Source organism: Athene noctua, chromosome 23 (assembly GCF_965140245.1).
Source record: "Athene noctua chromosome 23, bAthNoc1.hap1.1, whole genome shotgun sequence".
NCBI lineage: Eukaryota > Metazoa > Chordata > Aves > Strigiformes > Strigidae > Athene > Athene noctua.
Genome location: NC_134059.1, coordinates 4851219 through 4857218, shown reverse-complemented (window position 1 = coordinate 4857218; position 6000 = coordinate 4851219).

Sequence of the window (6000 nt, the reverse complement as noted above, 5' to 3'; positions counted from 1 at the left end):
TACTTTTTTTTTTCCCCCTACAGACCTCAAGAACTATAATATAGTTCATTAATTATAAACACAATTTTTCAGAAGCCCCAAGAGCCTGAAGCAGCAGAACTCAAATAAATAAATAAAAATCCAGCTTAATTTCAGGATGCCGGCCTTTCCCATTGTCTTCTCAATCCTGCGAGCATACTTACTCACAGGCATTATTAAAAACTTGCAAAAGCAGTCCAGGAATTTCTGTAGTGGCATAATGCAAAGAGATCTGCTTTCAAAGAGTCTGCGCTTCCTGCAAAGCTCATAGTCTCAGCTAATGAGAGCTTAACCACATGTTTGTGGCAGATGAAATAGTATCATTTAGCAATTATTATCATTCAAACATTATTTATTTAACCTGCAGCTACATTATATTGACTGCAGAATTGCTGTCATTTTTACTTCTGATGGCTCTCTTATCGAGCCAAGGTTGAGAAATTGTGCTCGGTGTTCCCAGCACAGGAGACGTTTTCTCCCTGCACACTCGCCCTCCCGGCAGCCAAACCCAAGTCTCTGCTCCAAGGCTGGTATTTGGTGTTGTCGTTACATACATACCATCTAACACCTTTTCCTCTGCCCCATCTTCCTCTACTAGGAATCTATGTGGGGAATTAATCCTTTCTTACCATCAATACAAAGCACCACGTACCAAAGCGTCCCAGATGCTGAAGGACAAGCGGACTTTATGACAACTTTGCAACCTCCCCAGCTGCTCTAAAAGTTCATATATAAGAGCTGTAGAGGCGTAGCAGCAGCTGAGGGGCTCTGTGCGCCCCAGAAAATCAAAATGTGGAGCCAACAGCCTGCCTTGTGCTGAAAACCCTTCTCCAAGGCAGGCTGCAAGGAAGCAGCAAGGTGGGTCACAGGCACCATCCCTGGTTTTTGCAGCAAAATAAGTACTGAGGGGTGCATTTCTCAAGATCTGAATGCCAGCAGGGTAAAAATCTGTCCTCCATCCCTCTCTTGGTTCCTCTCTCCCACATCCCTCCCCTGAAGCCTAGCGAGATGTATTCACACAACAGGAAATCCAGCATTCTCCTTCGCCTTTTTCTTTTTTCCTCTCTTTTAATTTTCCCCAGATGTAAAGGATGAAGTCATCTCTCCTCCGGTGATGAAACATCTGCCTGGAGAGGCTTGCAGCACAAGACAACATATTTTGATCACCGCTACGTCTAATTACAGAGAAGAGAAGAAAGAAAAAAAAAAATCACAAAGCAGGGTTTGGAATTTTTTTCGCCCCAAAACACAAGGCATCTGAAAAATAATAGAAAAGCAGCAGCACTGACAATCAGACCGGAGGCAACTTCCCCATCAGCCTTGTAAAACAGCACCAGAATAGAGAGCCCACTTGGAAAGAGAGGGATTTCAAAGAGTGAAATCAAGGAAAGATTAATTACTCATGCCAAGGTCACATGGGAACCAAATCAGAACCTCGGTATCCTCAAAGCCAAAGATCACTCCAGTCAGGACACGGCAGTAGTCCTACACATCCATCCTTTTGGGTTCACCAACATTTATTCAAGGTCAAGTTCTATGCTGATCGCTCACACCTAGTCCAATGCACAAGGAAAGGAGGGATGGTGGTGGAGGAAAGACATCTGCAAGAACAGCGTTAACCCTTAATGACTGACTCATGTTCACAAGTTTCAAGACCAATCAAATACTTGATCCTCGGTAGCCAACATGCAGAGGGAGCAAAGGCTTGCTCTCAAAACGGAGAAACACTGCCTTACCCTAGACAAAGCCAGTGACATTGCTCCAAAAAGAAGTCGAGGTTGTTGTAGGGAAGGTTTGAAGGCATTCAGGTACAGCTTAAAGCAGGCAACAGCAGCGGCAGAGCCCTCACATTGGCCTCGGTTCCTGAAGAAAGCATGCTGGCAACTGGAGAGGTCTCAAAGGCACGGCAGGCGTCACCACCCACATCCCCTTGATATTCAGGAGGGGCTGATTGCTTCCCTTGTTTATCTCTTTGAAAATTTCACTGTGAAATATTAGTGGGGTGCAGCCTCCAGCCACTCTAGGATGTTGTTCACCGCAGGAAATAGAGGTTTTAGAAGTTCAAAATAAAGCCCTAATCACAGTTGTTGCCATTTCCCTGTCTTGCTCTTCAAGCTCAAAGGGAGTCCATGGCTAACCAGAAACAAATACCACCTCTAACAAGACCTTGCATGGCAAGGAACCAAACGCAGACACCTGGGGAGCCTACTCAACTGCTTCACTGGAGATGTGATGACAGGCTGTTTATAGCAGCTTACAGAAAGGCAGTGCAAAATAAACAGAAAGCTACCTTCCTTCCACCCCTCTCCCCACTGAATTTCAAGGGAAAACTTGATTTCTTTCTAAATGTTTCAAGTTTCCAGAAGAGGAAAACAAAACACTGTCTGTGATGAATGGAGTTTGGCAGCTGTTTGGGACAGGTATGGCACTTAAAGCCATGGGAAACTGGCTCAAAACCTTCAGATGCTGCAAGGAAACAAACAGTTGATGGGAAAGATGCCTGCAGACAGGCAGGGGGGTCCCAAGTCCCCATTTTCCTTCACAGATATTTGTCGCCAGCGTTCTGCTGGCAAAGCGTCCCCTATCCATTTTGCCAGCAAGCTCTCTTCTAAAACAATTGCTCAAAGGATCACATTCTCCGCTTCTTATCCTGCTTGAGTGTAAAGATACACAAGTGAGCAGCAGGTGCCTGTCTCAAGCAAACAACATACACTGATTTAATCCAAGTCCATCTACACACAAAGAATTGGTTGAAATAGCTGGAGCATACAGACCTCATCACCACCGTGAGAAAAACACTAAGGATACACTTAGAAATCATGCCTGCCATAGATGTTCTGGGCTGTTCCTGAAAGGCCACATCCCTCTATGTTGTAGGTTTCCACCAAGTCGTGTCTGTTCAGGAAAAGCGAAAAATATGACCCTGAGGCTTTTCAAAATGGAATTAGTCCTCCAGATTCTCCCCTTTGAGCATGGAGGGAGGGCGCAGTCATCTCTGCAGAGCACCACGTGCTTCCATTCCTCAAGCAGCCCGGATATAGTGTTGACAAGGTCAAATGCAAGAAGAAAGCTCACCCAGGGCTAATGGGAGGCAGAGATTTGGAAGATTAGTCACCATCCAGATGTCTGCGTTTGCAAGGAAATAGAGAAGTGCTGAAAAAAAACACCAGCTGATGAGGGGTGGAGGACACGAGAGATGCAAGATGGTGTGGGAACTCAGACTCTGGTGCTCAGTCCCTGGCTCTGCCCCCAATCCACACAGCATCTGCTTTCCTCTCTGCATGCCCCCAACTCACCTCTTGGTCTCTGTCTCCTCTCGGGGCACTGGAAGCTCTCTGGGGCTTGCAAGGGCAAGTTCTTCCAAGCACAACCAAAATCCCCAAGCCCCAAGGAAGCAGGGTCAAAGGGAGGACTGGTCCTGACCCTTAGCAGGGCAGCCCTGAGAGTAAGAGAGGTTTCTTCTCAGCTATTTCTGCTGTCTTGCAGGACACAGGAGAGTGTTCCCAAGCTGATCTGCCAGTCTATTTGGAGCATCAATGTTTGCCTAAGCAAATAGCTCGGAAAGCTCCACAAATAGCAGGAGAGTTGGCTAATTGGAAAGAAGTTGGAGAATCACAGAGAAAAAACACATGTGGGCAGCACCAAAGGCAGCAAAGAGTATGGCTGAAGGGGTCTGGATACCCCAAGGGTGCATTTGCCCTCCATAAAGTGTTATTCGTGGTCCCAATGCCTCTGTCAACAACACTTTCTGCATATGCAAATAGGACCATACTCCTGCAATTACATGGCAATCAGAGGCAAATTACATTCTTGCTGTTTACTTTCAGTGTCCTTAATTAATCCGGTTATTAAACGATTAATGAAGCTTGTTTGGTGAAAAACTCATAGCATTTACAGCAAGAGCTCACACATGCACCCGGCTGGCATCTGGCTCCGCAAAACTGGCACGCTGGGCTGGAGGCAACAAGTCCAACCTCAACCCCCGCAGCCAGCAGAGCCGGGGTGACCTGCCCCACAGCTGAGGGGCTCAGGGCTTGGGTTTTCCAGCCAGCCCTCCACTCCACCCCTGCCCCACATCCAGGCAAGGAGCTCGGTCCTCCTGCTCAAGCGAACCACGCAACCTCAGCCTGCTGCCCACCCGAGCAACGCCGCTGCGACCCCAGCGTCTGGACAGCCCTCTCAGAAAGGCTGGCATAGTCTGGAGACACAGACCCACCCTCGCTTGCCGCTCCTCTCCAAAGGCCACCGAAACCGCAGCAGCAGCCCCCACCAGTGCGAAAGCTGCTAGAGTAGATTCCCAGCTCCGTGCAGCCGCTGGCCTCCCTTTTCCCTCCGCTGCCAGCCAGCTCCCAAGACACCCTGCCCTCCCCAAAGGTCACCCCAGCTTGTGTTTGGTTAAGCTGCCGATAATTAAGTGGCATGTTCATCTAATGATCAAGTTGCTGCACCAGGAGCATGAAAGACTGAGGAGAACTAATTAAGAAGCTCATTTGCATACTCCAGCATTTCCGGTGCATGTATGGGGTTCCCATAGCAACCAGTACAAAAGCTGATGATGGTGTGTGGGTTTTATTGGGTTTTAAGTGCTGTTCCTTCCTTTTGTTATCCCTAGCAGATAACAAAGGCTCTGCAAGGAAGGTGGTGTGACACCTGGCTAGGGAGGGGGATTTCTGCACAGTGAGGAGGAGTGCGAACGTGCTGCCAGTGTAGCGGGGGACTGATCCTACTCAGTGCCATTCAATTCACATACCTGGAGAGGTATTTTGGGGGTGGAGGCACAGCCTGAGGACACACGCTTGAACATAAATCCCTGACCTGATACTGCTCTATCAAAGAGACTTGCATGAGTCACTTTGGCCCCAGCTCCATAGAGAAGTTTTGTAGGAGACTCGCACCAAATTTCACAGCATCCCAGCATACAAATACCCTGTGTTAGGGGCTGGCTGTAGGGACCCCAGATTGCTACTTGCAGCATCCAGGATGTGTCCAGCACCATGGGACTGGGCCTGAGCCCCTAAAGACTGCACCCCAGTACAGGCAAGAAGAAAACTGGGCACATGCCAGTGAGCACGTCAGCTCAAGTCACAGCAGGTTCCCAGCACTGGATCGCAGTCCAGCACCATCCTCCTTTCATCACGTCACTTTTCCTAAGCACCACGATTTTTTTCCTGCTTTGTATTTCTGGCAAAAAACCTTTTGCATTTAGATAAGGAATAAAGCCTGGGATCAGATCTGAACTCTGCAGCAGAGAAGATCAACGTTTTAATGAATTAAATATATTCTAAACTAAATGTAACCTCTTAGCGCTCAAAAATTTGAGCGAGACTAACTTAAAGAAAAAGCCAACAATCCAACTCATTTCAGCTCTCTCTGGCTGTGAACTGGCCACAGGCCAATCAATTATCTTGAATTTATTCGTTATTCAACTTCCCTCCAAAAGCCAATTTCCAGGCTGTGAATTGTAGGTGAGCAGTTCCTCTCATTTCAGACCAGTTTGCGGGGGAAGCAGCTTCACTGGGCTGCCCAGAGCAGCACTTGGCCGAGGGCCATGCACAGCGTTACATGGGCTGGAGCGAGGCAGGACACTAGCTGGCACGTTCGGTGTTAGACACTGCCGGGGGGATTTGGAGGGACATAGGTTGTTTGACATCCAGCAGCAGCATTTACAGATGCAAATACAGCCCAAGCTGCAAGGAGCATCCCCCAAAGGCTGCACAGTCCCGCCAGGCCTGGGAAGAGACGTTTAATTCCTCCCTATTAATTTGTTATTGTGCAGGGAGGACATACAGTGTGAGCTACGTAGCCCTGCATCAGCAAAGCATGTTTTGTCACGGACACCAGATGCCTGCGACTGAAACACGAAGACCCAGCGCACACGCAGATGTTTGCTCGGCTTGGCAGGGTGGTCTTGGGGGTGGGAAGCTGCAGGGTGAGACCTCAGCAGTTCTGCTCCAGGCTAAGCCCACCCTGGGCTGCCCCCGA